The sequence below is a fragment of the Tachysurus fulvidraco genome, chromosome 13, assembly GCF_022655615.1.
Source record: "Tachysurus fulvidraco isolate hzauxx_2018 chromosome 13, HZAU_PFXX_2.0, whole genome shotgun sequence".
In the NCBI taxonomy this organism is placed as follows: domain Eukaryota; kingdom Metazoa; phylum Chordata; class Actinopteri; order Siluriformes; family Bagridae; genus Tachysurus; species Tachysurus fulvidraco.
The window spans coordinates 17810253-17834839 of NC_062530.1; the positions used below are offsets into that span (position 1 = coordinate 17810253).

The window sequence follows — 24587 nt, forward strand, 5'->3', positions numbered from 1 at the left end:
ATGCAGACATGCAGCAAAACCCATAGTTTAAAAGGTTGGAGTACATGTGAATTGTGTCTGCAGGCTTCCAGACTGTGTATTTTGGCAGACATATGTCTCCATTCAATGTTTGCTAGTGAGATTGAGAACTGAGAGAGGTCATAGTGGTGTTGATAGTACTGGCTATGATCGCAGACACAGACACAGACACAGGAGGAGCAAACACTTGGCAATATTTTTTATTTTACAATATTTTTGCCACCTCACAGCTCCAGGGTCCTGGTTCCAATCCTCAGATTGACTTACTTGTCTGTGTGGATTGTCACATGTTGTCCCAGTGCTTGTGTGGGTTTCCTCTTGGGTCTCTGGTTTCTTTCCACTGTCCAAAAACATGAAGAGAGGCAGACTTGACTACTCTAAATTGGCACTAGTTATGAATGTGTGTGTGAATGGAGCCCTGTGGTGGACTGGTGTTGCATCCAGGGTAAAAAAAAAAAAAAATCCTGCCTGGAATTCTTAAGAATGCCTCTGAATTCACTACAACAGTGTTTAGGTTCAAATGGTTACTGAATTAGTCAAGTACATTTGTGTTTCTGCAGATATTCTTCACAAATATAATGCAACGAGGTTACTCAGCTTTTGTCAACGAAAGTATACACCTTCAATCAGTTTATTATGTTTATTTTCACACATTGAATAATATTCTTTTAGTCAAAGCTTCAGACTTGTACCCAAAAGGTCTTTAATGCTAATATATTGATTAATATTAGTCCATCTGGTTCTGAATAAAATGTAGTTTCATCCAACAAGTAAGAATATCCAAAAACATTTTACAAACTCGAATGACCCTCTCTCTTCCTAGTGTAGAGGTTCAAATCCCACCTCTGCCTTGTGTGTATAGTTTGCATGTTGTCCCTGTGCTTCGGGGATTTCCTCCAGACACTTCCTAGAGAAAGATAAAAGAGAAAAATAAAGGTTATTTCTATTGAAAAGTTTTCATATAGCCAATACATCATGATTTAACATTCTGCATTCAATAAAAGAATATAACATGATAAACAGCCTGTCTCTTATTGCTCTAGAAATTCTTGGCAGTCAAGACATCTCCTGTCTTAACTTCATATGTTCTATTGAATTATAATGCATTTTTCTGTGAAGACATGCTTTTGAATGAGTCTCCAGTGTCAGGACACAAAACCCTTCATCAATAAGAAGTCTGTAATTTTGTGGATCTTGACCGTGCTTGACAATGATTGATTAAATGCCTCACCTGTGTTTATTCGTTTTCTTTCAGACACCACAGTGTAGCCTTGCCTTCTTTCCTACACCACAGAGTAGCCTGGCTTTAGTTGTGCAATAATAATAAGGTTCAACAATTGTTATTCTTCTCTATTTGTCAGTCCAATCTAGATGAAACTCATGGTTTTTCTAGTCTGTGTAGACTCATTCATTCATTTTTTTTTATTTTGAAGATTTTGAAAACTTAACTTCAGCAGCCGATTCCGACTAAACTGCAAACATAGAAATGGTAAAATCAAAGAGCAACAAATAAAACAAAATATGAGCTGTATTTTTCATTTTATAGAAGATAATAAAACCATAAAACCATTTCTATTATCCCTGGACTATTAAAACATTAGACTGGGCTGAACAACCTGCAGGCTATGTATGGACTTGTAATATTTTACAACATTTGTATATAGCTTTGTTTACCTAATATATCCCTGTTGGTCCAGGGCTTTGTTTGCTTTATTTTTCACCAAATTCAGTGCCCTGGCTAATTATCACACCCTTGATATTTATATGATATTAAAAATAGAAAAAAATCACTAACCCATGTAGTGCTAAAGATAGCCTATCAGAGCTGGATCTGAAAGGAAGTCCTTCTTGGACCCTTGGGGAATGGCAGTTAAATGGTCTGGTCCCCTTCTCGGACAAACGGCTGTTCAATCATCCAAGAGACTGGAACCTTAGGGGAATGGAGAAATATGTTCTGACTGTAAGTGCTGCATGGTTTAACACTTCATCAGGCTGCAGAGAACCATATTGATAGATACTGGACAAGGCAATAGGCTCTGTCTTTTTTCTCGTCACTAAACAATGCGCTTGTGCACACAATCACACTGCCCCGCAACAGCTCTTGGCTCGTGACATAAAAACATCATCCCCAGGCAGCGCCTGAGAGAGAATACATTAAACCAGTCTGTTATTGTGTCTGTAATGTAGCAGATATCACTAACCCTTTGTAGCTTTCACTGAATAAATTATTGCTTTGATACATTTTGCTGTCAGTCATGTTACTTCTGCAGACAGTGAAGAACAGGCTGCAGTTCTAACCTTACATCTTATCACGGCTCCTTCTAAGTTTACAGTAGTGATTTGCGGTCACTTTTAAAGGTCACTTTATAGTATTCATGTAGAAACGTTAGTATCATGCTCATTAATTATAGATCCAGATGGGTTTTTGCAGTGAAATCAAGAACTGTTGGAATTCCTGCATTATCTTCAAGAGTAAAAAGCAATCTGCAGAATAACTTGATTTTTTTTATGCACAGGAAGGATTTTTTCTTTATTCACGGAAGCCTAAGGCCATTCATTTGAACACAGTGTACAAAATGTACCCTTTTCTTTGTTACCTGCTCTGCAAAGTGCTTAAAATTCCCCCTGACTTCACCTGAGAGCTTTAAGTGAGATTTCTGCGTGTGCTCCTTTCATGGTCGAGGTCTCTGAGAGGGCTTTAACTTAGCAGCACCCTGTGGAAAGGTCTGTCTCTTTCCTGTGCCCTCTAACCTCCTACTGTGCCGGCTACGGATGAGTAACCGAGACTGGGCATGCTTAGAATTCTACAAAAGTACAAAAACATTTTAAAAAATATTCAGTGTTGGCATCTTCAGAATGCAGACAAATGACTCCAAATGATTTATTATACATGTTGACTGATTGCTTTATATGGACTTGAAAATAAGATAATATCTTCAAAATAAATAGCTTGATAATTTTTGTCATTATTTTTCTCTTTGCTTAAAACATTTCTTTGTGATGGCTTGATGTTTCCCACTGTGCCAAGAATTAGACTTAGACCTTGATATTTAAACACAAAGAAGAACAATCATAGCATGGATAGTCTAAATCTAGGCAGTAATGACTGGCAGTAAACAGGACAGCTCACAGTTTTTAATTAGTAGAATGCTTTCTAAACCCTATTATAATAAATTTTCGGTTCTGTGATTGTTAAATCTGTCACATTTTTCTGGATGTGTTAATAATGTTTGCACATATCATTACTTATACTAATACATAGCATTGATGTTCCTCCAATGTTGCTACCACATTTTAGAAAATGGCAGAAATGCTCATGCAAAGCAATCCATAACGTTAAGTCATACACACTGGTGAGCATTTGAAGCAAGCAACTATTACAGCAGATATTTAGCATCATAGGAGCGCTGCGGTTTCCACATTATAGCATAGCCTTCTTTGAACTACCCGAAATCAAATAACCTTCTGTGTTAACATGGAACACAAAAGGATGAAGATGATATTGAACATGAACATGGGAAACATGATGATAAATACCTGAGCAGCAAGGAGAGGGCAAGACTAAGAATAGCAAGACAAGAATATTACTGGAAACACATGAGTCAGGTGTAAACAAAAGCATTTGGACGTTGCAAGGTTTCACCCATGTGTCAGGGTTATTTAAGGAGTTTTGTAACTCATCAAATATCTAATTAATGAACATGATATGGATGTACACAGACATTTTATAGATATCATGAGCGATATCTATATATCAAATACTGTAAGCATTTATAATCGAGATTTTAAATTACTTTGGAAATAAGACCTTTGTTTAACCTTGAAAATGCCATTAACTTCTTAAAATGGAATACAGAAAATGATTTGTTCAGATGCCAGAAATAAATGCAATCCGTAAGGTCTTAATAAATGTTCATCAAGCCTTGTTTATTTAAAAAATTCCAGACTGCCAGTCAACATCAACACATTAGCAAGTCAGTCCTTGAAGACACAGAAAAATTGATTACAGTATTGGTTTTATGAGAATTTCTCCATGTAATCATTTATGAATGCTAAGAATTTCAGTTCATTTTAGTAGGTGGATGTGTTGCACAAGAAAGTATAATGATGTAGCAGATCTGAATGTTAAAATTGCTATTAGGGATATTATATTCTCTCATTCATCTTCATTAACCTTTACTTTTAATCAGGATGCATTGGATCCAGAGGCTGTCCCACACAAACCTCACACACATTAACCTGAGCTCAGGATCGAACCTGGAACCCCCTGGTTATTAAGTATATTAAGTATTGATTATTGAAAGGTTTACTAAGATCCAAAATATTATAACCAAATTTGCATATGAAATGAAACAGTCTGTGCATATTGAAGGTGATTTACAAGAAATAATTGTACAAATTGCATTATGTGCAATTTGCATTATGTAAATTAGGCGAAGGTCAGATATCTATAAGACCCTCAGTAAATGATTTATGATTGCATTATTATTGTGTCTCTAGTAGCTTCTTTTCCCAGGCTCTCTAAAAACACGGTGGGCATTGGATATGAGAACATGAAGTGAATATCTAATTGGAAATTTACATTGTCTTTGTAATATTTAATCATTCTTTCACAAAACTCTGATCGTGTTGAGATACTGTAATAAGCCATAACCGTAATAAGCAATCTCTGTTTTAAAATTTAATCGTATAATTTGGCAGAAAACTGATAGAAAATAGAATACCTGTTTTTCAGTCATACTATTTTGCACACACGATTGGTGTCCCAGAAGTGGTAAATCTTGCATTGAGTCTCTTGCACTGAGTCCACATTTAACACTAGGTAGAAATCACAAAAATTGCATATTTGGTGAGGCAAACATATAAAACTAGATAACACAAAATGTTGCTTTTTTTAAAGATGCACTCTTCCATTTTTTTTTTTTGTAGGTTTTAGCAAGTTTTTAAACATCAAAACCTTTATTAAATCTGGACCTAAATAAAACATCAATTTAGGTTTTGCTCTTATAAACCTTTATAGGCTTTAATTGATTCTCATGATTTGCATCCCTTTTTTTTTTTTTTATCTAAGATTCTCTTAGTCTGTTATCAGTACCATCTCTAATCCTTGGCCCTGGTGGACCTGTAGCCACCTCATGCCTCATTCCCCTTGCTCTCAAACTCTTCTAAACCCTCTTAATATGTTGTGCAGAGGTGAGTGAAACAAGCCCAAGCTGGTGTCAAGACCCCAGTCAGAGTGTAATTGAATTCTTCTATGTTTGCACTATCACACCAAAGCAGAGCAGTGGAAATGGAGAAACAATAGAAATCTACTCTCCTCATCAAACAGCAAATAGAGACTTGAAATCTGTTCGGCACAAGCAGAGTTTTTGCAAAGACCACTTATTGGAAAAGCAAGTTAAGGTTGTGTCCACAACCTTATTTCCTCACATATTCCTTTATGGCTTTGGTTTAACTGAGAACTGAAGCATCATCTTTTTTTTAATAAGTTTTTTAGGGGGATTAATGTGTTCTTGTCTGAAAATAACAGTACGTTTAGTTCCTGTTTGGAGGACAGGACCACAGTTAGAGTCATGCATTGCGTGATTAGATGACGTCTCTTTGTCTCCGTCCTCCCACCCATCACTTTCCTACGTGTCCAATTTGGCCAACGTTGCTTAGTGACGGCGCTCCATGAGGCCACTTGCTGTGTGGTTTCGAATCACAGCCGAGTTGCACCTACCAGTCTCTAGCCCTCCGATAAGGAGCACAGAAAGAAGCTGGCTGTAATTTATCTAAGGCTATTTTGTGATTCAGATATACTGTTCTGGATGCAGCCAAGCGGTAAATTGCTTTCCTCTGGGAGCAGGTCGCATTGTGGGGTCGACAAAGCAGAGCTATTTTTCTCTCTACCACTACCATGTTATATCTGTCTCCATCTCACTCTCTGCCTGTCGCTGTCTGTCTTTCAACAACTGCCACACCCACCTTCCCTTCTGCCCAAACTGCTAAGTGAGAGAGTGATTCTATAAGCAATCATCACGGAGACTGCAATTAGGGCGATAATAGCAGGCATGGAACAGCAGGTCACAGGGATTCAGCTCTGAGCACTGAAAGGTCAAAATGTTGTAAGCCATGAGAGGGAGACAAACACTTTTCTGAAGAGTAGTCAGCTGTAAAGGTGAAGTGGAAAAATCATGTATAGGAGAGATACATATGCTAAAGGACTTTCACATACGCTGTATTTTATCCGTTTGAATTACACCACGGTCTATTTACCCCCTTGGTGTGGTTTGTCTGGATGTGAATAGCAACCACACTCAGGTGTGGAATAATGCAACCTGAGACCTTTTGAAATACTGTACAGTAGTTGTCCTTGATCTGTGGCTAGAAGAAACCTAGTGTGGATATATGAGAATATGATTCAGTCCGTATTTGACTGAACTGTGGGTAGTGAAGCAAACATGCTGTGTCTTATGGAAAATATGAAGTTATTCAGATTATCTAAGATATTACATAAGGCACAAATTAAGCCAAAGAAACTGTGCCTACTGTAGCCTTAGATTCCTGTTCGAGAGTGAAACCTGATGCGTTCTTCTGCTGTTGTAGTCCATACACCTCAGCATGTTATGCATTTTGTAATGATTTTCTGCTCTCTGCTGTGGCAGCTCATGTGGTTAAGGCTCTGGGGTGTTGATCAGAAGGTCAGGGTTCAATCCTCAGCATTGCCTAGCTGCCACTGTTTTGCCCCTGAGCAAGCAGGCCCTTCTTCAAGGGTGGTACATCATGGCTGATGCTGCACTTCCAATGCTGGGATAGGTGAAGAAAGAATTTTACGGTGCTGTAAGATATATATGTGACAAAAATAAAGGCTTCATCTTCTTCTTCTTAAAGTGTAATTTAATAAGCTACAATTGCCTTCCTGTCAGCTTCAACCAGTCTCTTAGTCTCTTAAACAATATATTTTTTCCCTCATCAAGAAGGCAATTCTGCCCACAGAACTGCCACTCACTGCATGATTTTTGTCTTTCGCACCATTTTATGTAACCTCGAGAGAATTTTGTGTGTAGAAATCCCAAGAGCAGTTTCTGAAATATTCCAAACCAGCATAGTGGAGCAGCTTACTGCTGTTCCTATTTTCACATTTTTTGAACTCTTTGATGATCCATTTTTTTTTTACCTATTTGACGTGTTTAAATATAACCAATGTGAAACTAAGTCAAATTAAATAGATTTAAAAAGCAAATAAAGTTTCACAGTGAGATGTATGATGACAACAGTAAAATGTCAATCCGACTGACATTTTCATTATTTCTTAAATTTAAAACACTCACAGTAACGGTTGTAGAAACACAACATATAACATGGCCTCTCGGTTGCAGATGCTTTAATTTGCATGCAATTTAAAGAATTGCTATTTTATATTTTGCACTAGGTGATGTTTTGCTTGAGTTATTTTTTTTTCTTGTGTTTCCATATTAAAATAAAATCATGAGTGGAACAATATTATCACTCAGTAACCATCTAGAGTTTGAAATCTACAGTATAAGCTGTATCCTTGTCAGAGATATGGTTCATTCAGAGCCAATCCCAGTGACATGAGGCAGTGTTAGACCCTGAATGGCATGGAAGTCCATTGAAGCATTATATAGACTATACAGTAATCCCTCGCCACTTCGCAGTTCAAGTTTTGCAGTTCAAGTTTCACGGCCTCAGGGCATCGCTGATTTTTCAAAAATATTCATCGAAAAATAAAAATAAAAAACGATTTCCCAGGATGCCAGACAAAGAGAGAAACTCTCTCAGAGGCTTTGTACATACCCATGGGCACTCAGACAAGGCACGTGATTGGTTCCCGGCCCGAGATCTGAGCTGATTGGCTGCGCATCATCGCATCCTCTCCCAGCTTCTTCCCTTGTTGTATCTCGCCACGCTCGTTCACGTTTTGAACTGTGTCTTGCGTATTGTGCTTGAAATTAACTTTTCATTAAGCCCTTACAATGCCTCCTATGCGCCGTGCCCCTTCGAAAGATTCCTCTAGTGAGCCCAAGAGGAAGAGGAAGATGATGACCATCAGTGAAAAGGTCAAATTTATGGCCAATCCTACTTCGCGGATTTTCACCTATAGCGAGGGGTCCCCATTAACCGCGATAAACGAGGGATCACTGTATTATTAAAAGTATGTGGACACCAGACCATCATATCATAAGTGCACTTATTGAACATCCAATTCCAGATTAAGTCCCAATTGTCATGACAATTGAAGTTAAAGAGAATAAATAAGTTCACATCACATTAATGTGGCTGTCATGTTTTACAGTGTGCTCATTCAGCCACAAGAACATTACTGAGGTCAGGCACCGATGTCAGGTAAGAATCGATGGTGCAGTAAACAATCAAATTCATTCCAAAGCCGCTCAGCGGGGTTGAGGTCAGCCACCGTGAACCATGTTTGAATGAGATGAATCTAAATCTTACAGCATACAGAGACATTCTAGACAATTCTGTGTTTTTATCTTTTTGGCAACAGTTAGGGGAAGTTTGGTGGTCAGGTGAGTTATATGAATATATAACTCTGTAATGTAATCCCTACATCAAAATATTAAACTTAAAACTAAGCTAATTAATGTCTTTTTTATTATATTGTCACTTCAGTATAGAGGAAAAGGTCATTCATTGGAAATACCAAGACTAAAATAGAGAGTGCAAAAATGGAACAAAATATAACAAGTGTGTGGAAAGTAAGAAACGCAAGTACAGCGGGTTGTCAAACCTGTGCAGGGACTGACAGTCCTGGTGTCATTGGGGGTTTAGGTTAAGCCTCATGCATTGCAAAAGTTCATCCCATAAGAACATCCCCAAGCCAAAGTAAGCAGACATGAATTTTAAATGTAAATGCAAAAATGTAGCTTACAAGAAGAAAAAATCTGTTTCCCTTTTCAAGTTCACAGAATTACAACATGGGTAAGAGAAAAAATAATCCCTTGTCTAGTTCTGCATTTATGGATTTCTTGGTCTTTATGTTTACACATTGTTGAACAGTTTACAGCTTTTCAACAGTCCTACTGTATATTTTATCAATATGCATATATAAATTGCTATATTAAATGCTATTGCTATATGAAATGAACTTTTCAACAGTCCCAATGTATATTTTATCAATATGCATAAATAAATTGCTATATTAAATGAAGGCAAATCCCATTGTATAGTGACTGATGTTGCTCATCATCATTGTACCCTCATACAACTAGTAGCAGGTTCGGTCAACTTGCTGGTAATCAAGTGATTGCTGTATTAATGCATTACAGTGTATGTCTGTGTAGAAAGCCTATTGCTGTCTTTAACATTAACATTTACAGGAGCTCAATAGTGGAAAGATATTATACACTGTTGATCTGTGTTGTGTCAAGGGCCTCTCTGTAAACACTTCTATGGCTCCAGTAGTGAAAACCCAACTACAGTGATAAATAACTTGTCCTTCATGTGACCAGGAAATTTAAAATAGATTTAAATTAATTTAGAATATATGTTTATACTTTAATACAGTATATATATATATATATCTGTAGTGATAATGCATTCGTATGGATTTGAAAAAAATCTAAATCTAAAAATAGATTTAAAAAAACATGGTATTTAACACAAAAATTTGATGCCATACACAGTGTCATCTGTTTACCTTTAACCTCTTTCTAGTCCGTATTTGGCAAATAACTTTACCTAATAATTAACCCTAACCTTTGAGTGGAGTTAACTTTCACCCTTGCTAGGTTATTGTTGGTATGTGATAGCAGCGAGATAGCTAGTTGGAAGGAATCGCAGGTAGAAAATTAGGTAGAAAAATTTGGAGAAATCACAAACAGCAATATAGATAGACAATATATACTGTGTATATATATATATATATATATATATATATATATATATATATATATATATATATATATATATAGAGAGAGAGAGAGAGAGAGAGAGAGAGAGAGAGAGAGAGAGAGAGAAATAAACATACTAAATGCTGTTTATTATTGAATTAACTTTTCTAATCTTTGGCAATAAAACCAAATGTGTTATTTGCTTCAATAACATCAAGGTGAACTGTTAAAAGAAAATAACCCACTTTGGGGACCACGCTATCCCAGCATGGAAGCTATTTCGATAACAACATACCATGTCGTGTTTTATTCTTTACTTAACAATCAGCTATTCATAAAAGAGTCACATTTTCCTAAAACATTTTAGTAAATGTGCTATATTTCAGTCATTTAAGGAGTTCATACAAGTCCTAGATTTATTTGGTAAGATGTGCGGCTGTCAGCATGTGCAAACATAACTAGTGACACTCATTTTGATTCTCTAATTCAGATTCAAACTGAAATCTAATTCAGATGCAATCCATTTGATACTTATCATGTTTCCACTGACACGCTCACCTCTACTGTTCACCTTGCTTAAATATAATCCTTACGAAGCTAAACTGGGAACACTTTGAAAGAGTCAGTTTCTATGTAAAGATGATGCTTAATTCATGAGGCTGCATTGAATTAACCTAAAAGGGCTGGTTGTGATTGATTGATTCTCTAAGCAGACATGGGAATATTCCTCATGTGATGGTTCTTTATGCATGAGGTTATAGCAGGTCATAGACAGAAAAGTTAAATCACAGATTTGGGGCAGAGAATCATACCACAGCACTGTGATGGGAAACACTCTATTTGTGGATTTGTGTAAAACGTATTGTATTCTTTTAGATTTGCAGGTCAAGACAAGGTCTTGTAGACTGTCAGAAATAAAGGTACCAAACTAAGGTTCTCCATTATCCTGGAGTGAAACGACCAAGGGTACATGTGTACGATGAAAATGTACCTTATATGTACCTTAAAGTTATAACACAGATACAGTATCTTATGCGGAATTCAGTGCTTGACCCATCAGCCTCTGCATATCACAGGACCTTGACACATGTCTCCCGTAGCCTGTTCTGTATTTCCTCTTATTCAGCAGCCCTACTTAAGTAGTGTTTTGTGTGTACTTCTTGGTCAGGCTTCTGTTATGCTATTATATAAGTGTATATATGATTACACAGAGTCCTTGTTTTTGTCTAGCTTTATGTTGTTTTATGTAGCACTATTGTCCTGGAGAAACGTTGTTCATTTCACTGTGTATTGTATCAGCTATATATGGTTGAAATGACAATAAAAGTGTATTGAGTTCTGGACTTGTTCATATACAGTTACAAGGTGCTTGCAAGTACATTTTGGTCATTTTATTTCTCAAAAGTTAAACAGGAACATCAAGCAACATCAAGGAACTTTCTTCTGTTTTAAACCATTACAAAAACAAGTTGAGGTTGAGGTTTATATTTTAATTAAGAGAAGATTTAAGAACAGAGACCTGTCTTACTTACTCATGATTGTGACCTTGTACTAAATTTAACACTTCTTAACACTTAACACCTTTTCTTCATGCTTGACTGGCCTGGGGTAATATTCACAACCTGACAATATTTAATATTTCTTTGGACAACTTAAACACTTGAATGGTAGTCCAAGGCAGTATTGAATATATTAATGTGAGGTTATGAAATTTTTATGTGAATAATCTATAACTACATGAGGCACTCAAAAAAATTTTCTGTATGCAAGGAGAAGCTTGAAGGAGATGACATCTTAAGGACTGAAATTTATATGGCATGTATAACTACTATGGTAAAATTATTAACTACGCCTACATAAAGTTGAATGTAACGGAGCAGATGACTGCTTATTTGATTTGTGTGCTAAAGCCATGGCCATTTTCTTTAGAGAATCAGTTAAGCAAAACGTGGCCAGAATTTAGGACACTGACACAAATTTAAAAAGCTAATATGAAGAAAAACATAACAACTAAGCTCATGTTGTTGACACTGACTGGTATCTGAAAGTAATGTATAACGTTAGACTTTCTAAAGAATTAGTTTATAATAAGGCTTAACTATATGATTTTACAACCGCATGGCTGCACAATGAAGCTGGAACATGTTTTGATAGATGATGACAAACTTGAAATTAATTTCAAATTGCACAGATGATGATAACCTGAAATGTTTAAGACTTTTATACTCAGTCTACTGTCTACTGTTTATTTTTATTTTTTTTACATTTATTTTAATTGTTGCTTTCTTGTTATTTGCATTTTGTTGTAATAATATTAGACTAAAATCTTTGTCATTTTCTTGTTCTTTGCTTTTATCCTACAGTGTTTTTAAAAAAGAAAAACATCCTGCTACATACTGTATCTACACAAGAAAATCAAGCAGCACTGGAGGGTGAACTGCATGCAGGTAATTTCAATAATCTGAATAAGCCACCCAAAAAAATAATGTGAAGCCCAGCTGCATAGCACCATGTAGCTTTCCCCATGGAAATATGGAAATATATTTTTTTTTATTTCAGTTGCCAGCATACGTTACTAACTCTCAACAGGGTCGAAAGTGTCTGCTTATATTCTGTTCATTTAAACATGTAAAAACGTTATTCTCCAAATTCATGATCCTTGTTGTCAGGTTAAATCTGTTTCTCAGCATTAAGCTAATTTGAGCATGTCAGGTATCTGTGTTTGTGGTATAAACCTAATGATGTGAGGAAGTAAATGAACCTCCTCATCTCACACTTACCATCACTGGTTGCACACTGGGTTGTTTGAGAGGACAAAAGCTTTGGTGGATATATTTTCTGCTTCATTTTAATGAGGCCCTCCTTAAGAAACAGATGGTGCATTAGTGGAGACAAACTTTCAACAACAGTGAATTTCCGACAAACAGCACAAAGAGGCAGAAAGGTCTCTTGTTTTCTCCTTTTTTTCACTGACTTTGGGTAAAGCCCATTGCAATTCACAAAGAGCATTGTGAAATCTGTGTGTGTGTGTGTGTGTGTGTGTGTGTGTGTGTGTGTGTGTGTGTGTGTGTGTGTGTGTGTTTTCAAGTGTTTTATCACCTCTGAGGACAAGCAGAATATTTGAAGCAGTGAAAAATAATATCCAAAAAGACCTTTATTCATGGTAAATATGCTGAGCAAGTTGTTTGCATGGAACTCTTCTTTACAGGATCCCTCAGGAGATGTCCACTACTGGGCACATATATGCTCACGCAGCACACATAACGGCTTTGTGACAAAAATACTCAATACTAGCACAATTTTTACTATAAAAAATACGCTATAATCCACAGTTGCATTTATAGTGAATGATGGGTATTTTACGATCTCCAATATACAAAATACTCATTAATCATATAACTGGCTATAGGACAGAAAACCTGTAAACCTGCACATTTATTCAGGTATCTAGTCAACCAATCATGTGGCAGCAGCACCTAACAATCATGCAGCTAGAAGTCAACAGCTTCTTGTAATATTCACATCAAACATCAGAATAAAGACAAAATCTAATCTCTCTAAATTTGATAGTGGCATAGATGTTTGCACCAGGTGGGTTGTTTAGATGGGTTGAGTACAAGAACCATGCCACAATCACAAAGATCACATTTTATAATAATACTGCTGCTGACAACTAAAATTATTATCAGCATTTTTGTTTGCATTTTAATAATCAATATATGTTTCATGTTTCAAGAATTTTTAAAGAATGCTATTGTATGGTACGGTTGCCATTGTACCTTTATCTCTTTAAATGGACGTTGACAGGAGCATTCTTTTCTCCAGGCAGGAGTGTAGCCCTTGTTCTTGTTTAATGAACGTAATTAGTTAGATGCTTGGTGACAGGTTTAGTAGATGCCTGGTGGTAGGTGTGTACACTTGAATGTGAGGTATTGCACTCTGGCCCCTGCTGTAGCACGGCGAGTTCAATCAGCTTAATCACCCTTGTAGTTTTTCATCCATTTCCAATAAGACAGATGCACAGTTCTAATTCTGTGCTGTATGAATTGTCCACCTGCTTGCTCGGTGCACCACCGCTTCTATTAAGCCAAATCAATGAATATCAGAGAAATGTCTACAGGAACAAATGAAGTGATTATTCGCTTTACAAAATGCCCAGGTGTAAGTATTGCCCACCGAGCCAAGAAAAATGGATGAAGCTGTGTTTGCATTGTATGTGTGTGTGTGTGTTGTATATGTGGCATAAGCGTGCAGTGAACAGGAGTGTAATTGTGTTTCAGTAAAGCAGCTGTGCACTCTGTCGATAGTGGTTGGGTGTGATAGAGCAGACACGTGCAGCGGCCACAGATCATCTCACACAGGTGTGTGTTCTTCTTCAGGACCTGAGTAAAACAGATGAGACTTCAAGCCACTAACTTGTTTATTATAGCCACAAATGTACTGTGCTTAAATAACCATGACAAGCTGAGCTGTTATATGAAGATAATCAGTTATGGACTTGTATGATACCAAAGTTGATTATTTTTCAATAACAGCAGGATCTTACCATTTATACCTCATCTATATGGAAAACATATTTAAGTGCTGACTCTAAAGATTGCTTCCATATCAATGTTTTTTAATCCATTTATTTGTCGTCCACTAATTTCCTGTTTATATTAAAATGTGAGCATTCATATTAAATTCATCAACACACTGAAAAAAACAATCTAACATTTATCATCACATTCAAATAAGAATATCTTATACACGAGGAGGATTAATCACGTGCATTAGGTCACATGGAGCGTTATTTAGAGGAATCAGTGCATCAGTGTTAACATAGTGTGTACCAGTGAGAGCTTATTCTAAGAGAATTTTTAATGCGCTGTAGTCCTCGTCAACTAGTATCTCTTGTATGGCTTGTAACCCCATTTTGCATTCAGCAAAATAAAATCTTCCTGAGTGTTGATCTGATGTAGAATAACATTGAACTGTGGGATTAAAGAAATGAGGATTGAGAGCTATACTTGTCAATCAGCAGGATTTTGGAACCTACAGAGGTCACGGTTACCCCAGTGAACACCAGATACTGAAAACACTGCAAAACTGCTTACTGAAGCGTCTTGATTTTGGACTGAGTAAAAGTTTAAAATATATGCATAAAGATTCAATGACTGTTGTTTTTAAAAGATCCCAAGCCTAATAAAAAACAACCAAAAAAAAATGTTACTATTTATGGTATAAATTAAGGTAGACCAGGACCTTGGGCCTCATTTATTAATTTTTTGAAGGAAGGGTTGTGTAAATGTTTTCAGGGTCAGTCATAGCTAAAATAAATCAGTTAAAAAAGTCACGATAATACTTGTTTTCTTTATACATTTATAAATATTGATAAATGAAAAGTCTACAATAAATTACCATGTGTGTTCAGAACTGATTTAAATTTTGTTGTAATCAACTCAAAACTCTATGAAAGGTAAAAACTCTGCACTATTGCTTAACCATAGACACAAACTAAGCCTTTTTTTTAGTTGCTTTTTTATCATTAATATGAAATAATCCATATATAAAATTGCAGTTACTCTTACCAGTTAACCGTTATGAAACTTACCAGTCATAGTCTTATTATCTATATATCTATCTATAAACTGTTGCCACAATGTTTGATGCACACAACTGTAATAATATGTTTTTGTATGCTGTAACTTTACAATTTCCCTTCTGTGGCCAAACGTGGTCAAATGCTGATTCAGTGCCTCCTGCAAAGCCAGTGATACAGTTCACACTGATCAGCATATTTGTGTGATGTGAATACATTATGAACCTAATACTCCCGGCATGTTGGGATTGTCCTGTGATATACGATGTCAGATTTATGGCAAAAACTGTTTTTCTTGAATAAACCTTAACTTGTTTAACAAGTTTTCAGTTTATACTTACACTGGTGTTAAAGTATACTTTAACCACATCAGGAAATTTTAAAACCTGTAGTATTTACACTCATCTCTATTATACCAGTTCCACTGCCTTATGGGATATGGGTGTCCATAATTTCCAAAATGTAGAATCTCAGAGAAAGCAGTAGGTCATCTGGGTGTTTCCTGCCGACTGTCTTGTAAATTCTGAGAATTTAGACATAGTACTTCTTTGATGTACTGATTTACACATACAGTACTGTATGGTAAGGATATCCAGACATACGGTAGCTATGGTTTGTCATAGAATTACTTGATTTTTCTTGATGTGCCCAAGGTCCCCTCCATATTTTTTTAATTTAGCATGCACTATATTATATAAGCATTACAACATCATTACAATGTTTATCCACTTTGACTTTAAGTTTCCATCATTAAAACCAGCCTTTGGGAGAATTATCATAACACAACCTTCAATAATCAGAGAGGCTGTAGTAACTACACATTTCAGTCTATTCTCAGCAATCACACTGGCAGAGCAACATTAAAATCTGTAATTTCATCTGCAGACTTATACACTATGCATCAGAAGGTTTATCTGCGATGCCACACTGAGATGGCGTTAACATCGTAATCAGAAAGCAGCTCTCTGGGGCAGTGGTGATGTTGAAAGTGTGTTTTTTTTCTCTCCTTCTGCCTCCTCCATGCCATGCTGTGTGAGGGATGTGGAGGTGCGGTGGCCAAAGCTGGATTAAAGATCATATCGGTGGCAGTGCAACAGAGGCAGAGCTCTGACAAGAATATGGAGTCTTTGCAACAGGAGATCACTGGAGAAGTGGGTGCTGTTTATAACAGAATATGAGGACATGAGAAAGCCTGAGCAAGATATTTCATTGCTGTACATATACACATATACATTTACCTACACTGATTACATGTGTAAAAAAAACATAAAAACAAAGAATGCATTATTGAATAATTGCCAGAAAGCTTCACATTGAAATGCATGGGGGCTGGGATCTGGCAAAACACAATGGAACTAAGATGAGGCATAGGTTTCCTTTTACAGTATATGGGTGTAAGCAAACGGTCCGCTGTGAATTTTTATTTATGACATGCTGACAGTGCTGTCATTTCTATATCCGAACTTTTTCCATAGGGGCATAGTGGTAGGATTCATCCATCCTTCAATCCATTTCCTGTATCGTTTATCTTATCCTACCCTGGAGCCTGTTCCTGGGGACTCTGGGCACAAGGTGGATAACAACTTGATTGGGTTGTAAACCAATCACAGGACACAATCACACACACACTCATACACCACAGATAATTTAGAGGTGCCACCTAGCCTACAACACATGTCTTTGGACTGGGGAGGAAATCAGAGTACTTGGAGGAAACTCCTGATGCATGGGTATAGCATGTAAACTATACACACATAGCAGAGTTGGGAATCAAATGCTCAAGCCTGGAGGTGCAAAGCAAACATGCTAACCACTGCATCACCTAACTACACCATATTCATATTATATGATATTCATATTTAATTATGGGTTTGAATACAAATATTTTGAGTGCTAGAGTGTGGCAAGGCATTACACCAATAATGTATAGTATAGTATAGTATAGTGTGTGTGTGTGTGTGTGTATATATATATACTGTAACTCCACATTCAAAAACAGATAAACCACATATAAAACTGTAGCATTTTGAAAGACCTTCTGAATGAAAAGTTATCTGCTGGTGGTGGCAGTACATGGCATAATTCTGTGGTCTGTATTGTATTTTTCTACATTGGTTTCCTTTTGGTTTTTTTTTTTTTTTTTTTTTTTTTGGTTTCTTTCAACCTCCCAGTAGCTATACTTAATTGCCCCTAGGTGTGAATGAGTCAATGGTCAATGGTCTGGCATCCCATCCAGTTTGTGTTGCACCAAGTGGATGAAAGTATTCAAATTTGCAAATTAGACAAAAGATCATTAGCCGTATATGTTCACATCTGAATATGAATCTTTCTTTACGTTGTTGTAATCAGCCTGTCTATCAGTCTAACATGACAGTAAACCGTCATACTGACATGCCGTCACACCCTTACTAGTAACTATAAAGATTTTTGTTCTTTCTTATTATTGCTGCTCACATTATGAAAGAACTCATTGTGTGGAAGTTTTTGAGCAGGGTATAACTGAGCAATGTCAAACATCTGAGAGTAGCTGAGAGATGTGACACATTAGGGAGCGCCTGGAGCGCCAATGTGGCCCAGGGGAGAAGGCAGGAGCTAACTGCTATCCACAACCTTTCAGTCTCATTGCTTCCCCTTCACTGACCCAACACTGGTGTCACCACTGATAGAGGACACTATCCACTTAGCTAAGGGGAGTGTGTGTGTGTGTGTGTGTGTGTGTGTGTGTGTGTGTGTGTGTGTGTGTGTGTGTGTGTGTGTGTGTGTGTGTGTGTGTGTGTGTATGCGTGTGTGTGTTTGTGTGTGTGTGTGTGTGTGTGTGTGTGTGTGTGTGTGTGTGTGTGTGTGTGTGTGTGTGTGTGTGTGTGTGTGTGTCTGCGTGTGTGTGTTTGTGTGTGTGTGAGAGACACAGAGAGAGAGAGAGAGAGAGAGAGAGAGAGAGAGAGAGAGAGAGAGAACATATATTTGAGAGTATATTTGCAAACAAACTTGAACTTGATGAAACATTGAAACAACTCCATCTTCTTATATAAATGTGTACATATTAAATGCCTAAAATCTAAAAAATTGTTAAGTTAATTCATATGTGAATGCATTTTGTAATATCGGAACAAACATAGTTCATCACAAAAATCACTGCAAGGACTCAAATGTGTTTTATATTCAGTCCTTAAACTGGACAATAAGTTCATTAAAACAGACGTTAGCATGCATTTATAAATGATGTATTTTTTTAATGATTGAAATCGGGGTCAAATCTTTCCAGTAGGCAGAAAAAAAAATGTTATTAACAAAAACTTGTTATTTTCTTTATTATTTGCAGCTTTATTATTATAAACTTGGGCTTATCTAAAGCTTTTATCTGAATATCTTATAATGTACTTCTTATCAAAACGGTTTAAACTTATTTCAAACTCATGGGGCAGTGGCAGCTCGACAGTTAAGTATCTGTGTTGCTGATCAGAAGGTTGTGTTTTCAAGCCCCAGTACCACCAAACTGCCACAGTCTGGCCCTCAATGAAAGATCTTCCTAACAAGTTGGGATACAAGAAAAGAAGAAACTGTCCTTCACTGTCCTGTAATGTAGATGTGAAAAATTAAGCTTCTTAATTTAGTCTTTAAAAGATAAAAATGGACACATTGTGAAGAGTGTGATAAAAAAAATCAAAACTATATACTCGTCTTGATCAGTTTCTGTCTGATGAAATGATCAAAGCTAGCCATGTGAGATCATCAGCATGTTTGTAAAACACTCCTTTTCGCTCTAGACCGTACTTCATTCCAATCTTTTGATTTATTATTATTGTCTTTGCCAAAGCAGATGGGATTCAGTACAAACATAAAAAGAGCAGTGTTAGAATCCCTTTTCTTTAGATGCAACTTCACTGCATAAAACGAACGAATTAGCTTACAGGGTACATCTCTAACCTTGTTTCTGATAAGATATTTTGATAGTAAAGCACCTCCAACTCCAAAAAGACAATAATATATAAATCTACTACTCTTTGTCTATTTCTAGCACAAGGTTTAGATGAGAAAGAGAAACAAATTCACCAAACTACTGCAACATCAAGTAGAGGAATTGTGACCTAAAATCGTATCATCAAGGAAATGAATAGATTTGAAATGATATAATTTCTGTTACATACACATTACAGCACAAATTCTTTCTTTGCATATCCCAACTTTGGAGGGTGGGGTCAGAGCACAGGGTCAGCCATGCTACAGCACCAGTGGAGCAGTCAGGGTTAAGAGCCTTGCTTAAGGGTCCAACAGTGGCAGATGGGCAGTGCTGGGGCATGAACCCTGATATTGCAATCAACAACCCAGAGTCTTCATCACTTGAGCCACCTCTGGCCCATCATAGTGTAGTAGCAGGAATATTTAAAAATAAAACATTTGTCTATGGAAATTGTATAGTGTAATTAACACACATATGCTGTAGCTACATAAGAAAAGAGATGGAGATTGCCCACTTACTGTAGTGTTTTTGTTTAATAATCTGATATTTTGTACATTTGCAGAGGATTGATCACAGGGCAGTATCACAGCTACCTAACAGAAGTCTACTGCCTAATTTATGCGTCATATTTGTGTTGCAGAGTCCAAATAACTGTTTCTTAGTGACCAGAAGTCCAACTGATCTTAAATTTGGTTTGCTGCATTGTTCTGCTAATCCATAACTGGATTTTTGGTCATCAATAAATTACAAAATGGTCTTCTGTCAACCAGCTTTCAGCAGGCAACACATATGTTGATAAGTATGATTATCTATTATCTCGATATTTTTTATTTAACTAGGCAAGAAATCGCCACTGGGCTGCTATTTGTGAAAAAATCTTGGAACCTGCAGATTGCACTTGTTACTATATTATATGCAGTTAATCCGGTATAATTAGGCTTTTTATATTTAAAGTAATTTGTAGAAGTAATACAGTTTAACACACAACATAAAAACTGACTTACAAACTGATCTTTGGATTAAATCACACCATATATTTAAATATGTGCAATGTTACAGTCCAGTCCATCTTTTTTTTTTTTTAGATTCTTATATAATATTTGGATAAGTGAAGAAATAATATTCCACAATGTGGAAATGGTACATCAGTAAATCACAATTTACATTTCTAGATATGAGATTTTTAAAAAAGGCAAGAGACGTCTGCGATAATTACAGAAAACGGAGACGTAGTAAATGCTCTCTATATTTAGACTTCAAATTCTTACATTTTTCCAGATGAGGATCAGGTCATGCTGCTCAGGAAGGTGCCTGGTAAATTAACACAGTTAGCCACGAGTGCTAATTTCAAACCTTATTTGCAAAATAACTGTAGTGTGAGCAGTATGTTACTGATAGTTCCCCCATCCACATCCATTATGTCTGTCACTTAGTGATTGATATTCACTCCTCCCAAATCATAGCTGTTTCAGCACAAGGCTTCTCTACTCTAATACTTAATCTTCTGATTAGCAATTTTACAACCCCATAATTTCCACTGCATTCACTTGAGTTGGTGGGAACTGAGTGCCAAAGACAGCTCTATTCAGGGTGGCTCAGAAATGTTAAGAATAAGTGAACACATTAATCCACAAGTTATTGCAATCTTGTAATCCACTCACTGTGTTAATTGCCTGCTATTTTCTCCGGGAATGAGGCTTATGCGAAAGGTCGTTCAATGGCTCAGAGCAATTGACCAGCACCAGCAGAGCTGTGAACAAACGGTCTACACTACTGTCATTCTTACTGCGAGGTCAAATCTATCAAAGCTTTGGTCTAACTGATGCATGTGGGTGTATGTGTGGGTGTGTGTAAGCCTCACTAGGCTTATCTTTGCTTATAATGGGAGCTGGTGACTATGTCCAAATCTCAGTAAGCAATGTTAGACTTCCCCTTTCATGCTTGGGTTAACACCTCCTTGTCTTCTGTCCTCGTAGATCCATTATCATGTGTCACGGTTGAGAATACTGTCTTAGATGTGCTCCTTTCATGTATGGATTTTTTGTTTTTGTAAGAAGGCAATGAACCGAGTGACCTGAATGCTAATCAGTCAGGGCTAAGGGCAAGCTGCTTTTGCCTAAACACAAATGCTTTAAAAAAAAAAAAAAGCATGCGCAAAATAGTTACAGTACCATATTGAACAACTCCAGACTGCACCACAATTGCATAAAAATCAAGCCCAAATACCATTAAATAGTATCAATTCATAATTTATGTTTATTGCTCAATTTTATATCGGTAAGCTAACAGAAATTGTGAATATTTCCATATCGCTACAGACCAAAAGTAGTAGACACATTCCTGAAGAAAATCTATGCTTCTCTCAGCTATCTCTGTTCAATTATCACATGCTAGTAGGCTGAATGTGATGTCAGATTAGTCTTGGCTTAATTGATCACAGCATTAAAAGTATTACAAGTTAACGAATCTTGACACATTTTATTATTAAAAGCTTTTTTTTAATTACCAAAGAATCTGATGCCTCATGGAACTCTAGTTTAAATATTCAATTCAAGTTTATAAATATGCAGCTTAGTGTGACATATGTACAGTATATTAAACAGCAAGGTTTTTTTTCTTGTTTTAGTGTAGCAGTGTAACACAATATCTGTTTCTGGAGCTGGGTGTGGTCTAAACATGAAGGATTTTTTTCTTTCTTTCAAATTTTTTGTATGCATTCTACCTAAAGACACCACAGGAAAAAACCTAGCCGTAGAAATGGCAACACTGCCAACAACGTGTGTATCAGGATTCAGTTGAGATAAATGCAGTTGAAGATTTTTATTTTATAAAGTGTAAAAAAAAAAAAAAGCTGAAAAAGATGTGATGAAGCACAAACAAGAACCAAAAAAATCACATGGTGGAAACAAAGAATATGACTAACGCTTTAAAAAACGTATTAAAGGTAACTGGTGTTGAGAATTCATGATAGTGTGAGAATTCGTGCTCTGATAACATCTCTAACACTTAAAGATCAAGACACAGCTCCATCACTCAAGCTCATAATTAGCCTAGACATGTGTACATGACTATATATTTTTTTCAATCCCAGTTTGCAAAAACTATTATTTTTATCGCTAGTTACCAATAAAATATATTAATAACTATTAGAATAATTTGCAATATTATATGCGATATTTATAATATACTTTTATATTTATATTTACTGTATTTCCCAGAACTATTTACTTAATTACTATTAATTTCTATTACAAATGTAAACCACTGTGACGTTCACCATGCAGTAACTAAGGATGAATGAGTGAATGAACGAGGACTTTGTCACCTTGATTGACCACTAAGTCCTGACGCACAACTCTAATCTCAGCCAGATGCCCTGCAAATGTTTCTGACAAAAGAAAATACAACCTAATAGTGTGCCTCCTAAATGCATCTGTATTTGTATCTCTTAAGAAGACATTATCTATTTACTCTGAGTAATGTATACACAATCAGTTACATTGCTCAACTGGGACATTGTAATTATTCTTGCGAAAGGCTTGATCTTGCTGTAATGCCTTTTTAGTAGAAAAGGAACAGGTTTGACCAAACAGCTTTATTTAAATGTAAACAAAATGTGTCAAAATGTGAATTGTGAAGTGATTTCGAAGTAGACAGACAACACACACTGTGTGCACAAGCATGAGACCCAACAGCAAATGGAGCTGATAATGGCCAGAGCATGTTTGGAAGCGCATCTAATGAGCAAGGCTATTAGGCATTAATAGTGTTTTAAAGACCTGCGGAGAGGCAGAGGAAGGCACAGCCGAGTGCTGGTCACGGGGTACAGGAAGCAGCTCTGACTGTTAGCTAGTGTCTGATGAAGCTATGGAGGAGTGTGAGCACATCAGAAAGCCTCACAAGAAACCTGACCCAGTCTGATTATCTATGAATTCTTACTTTTGATACCTGTACCTTGAGTTTTACTTTGTTGAATACTCTTTGCTCACTGTACAAACAACAGCGCTTTTCTGAATACTGGCTGTTCATGCTCTAACCTCCTGACACCGCCTTTAAGAACAGACTGCCAAGCACATGATTCATAACAGCGTCGCTGTTTAAATTGTTACAGCTCCAGTTTTTATTTTCCATGAACACATCCTGATCAGAGAGGAGCAGGCATATTATTTTCAGGAGGATATACACAAAGAGATTAGCAATAACAAGTCCAAACCGGGTCTTTCAAACCACGGTGCCTTAAAACATGGGCTCCCCAAACTGCACCTCGCATACCTGTTTCATTTCTGAGCTAATTTATCATTTATCAGTATTTGTCAGCTTATTGATTTATCAGGCAATTACAGCATGGAAAATAACAAACCACACACTCTGTCCAGTTTATTAGGAACACATGTACTGACCATCTGAAGCTTCATACAGTTATCTAATCAGGTCACAGTTGCACAAAACAAATAATCATGCAGATATGGGTGAAGAGCTTCAGATAATGTTTACATCAAAACACCAGAATGAAGAAAATGTATAATCTTGGTGATTTTAAATGTGGTATGGATGTTGGTACAGGTGTGTACAGTGATTGGTCTCTTGGGATTTTTACAAACATTTATCTCTACAGTTTATACAAAATCATTCTGTTTCAACACCTTGTTAATGACAGAGAATTGGCGAAGAAAGACTAGACTAGTTTGAGCTGACAGGAAATGGACAGTAACTCGAATAACGACTCTTTACAACCATGGGGAGTAGAGCATCTACAACAAAATTTGGTTTTAGTAAATCTACCAGTTTCTGACACTAACTGGAAAGAAGTTTCCACCACTCTTTAATGCAGAATTATTTCAGCTGTATGATGTTTGTGGGGGTTCTTGCATGCACAGTCTGTTTCAAATCACCACACAGGATCTCTATAGGATTTAAATCTGGGCTTTGACTTGGCCATTCCATAATTCTCCGTGTCTTACTTTTCAGCGAGTCCTTTGTGGATTTTTTTTTAAATGTTTTTTTCAAGGTCCAGTTCCACTTTAGCTTTTTTGACAGATGCACTTGTTCCTCAACCACCTTCTGATACAATGAAGAATTTAAAGTGGATTCTATGATGGTGAACTGAGCAGGTTCTGCTGCAGCAAAGCATCTCCAAACCATAACACTTCCAGCTCCATGTTTCACAGTCGGTATG

At 36.6% G+C, this 24587-nt stretch overlaps 1 protein-coding gene across 3 annotated transcripts in view; it reads left to right on the forward strand.

The window, feature by feature from the left end:
• mgat4c (mgat4 family member C) overlaps positions 1-24587 on the forward strand; it is a 121791-nt gene that overhangs the window by 23021 nt on the left and 74183 nt on the right. For 2 of the 3 annotated variants that reach the window (XM_047822021.1, XM_027161257.2), the window contains exon 2: positions 12236-12319. The exons of the other annotated variant lie outside the window; for it this stretch is intronic. The gene's annotated coding sequence lies outside the window, so the exon portion shown is untranslated. The remainder of the gene's footprint in view (positions 1-12235; positions 12320-24587) is intronic. 3 annotated transcript variants of the gene reach the window in all.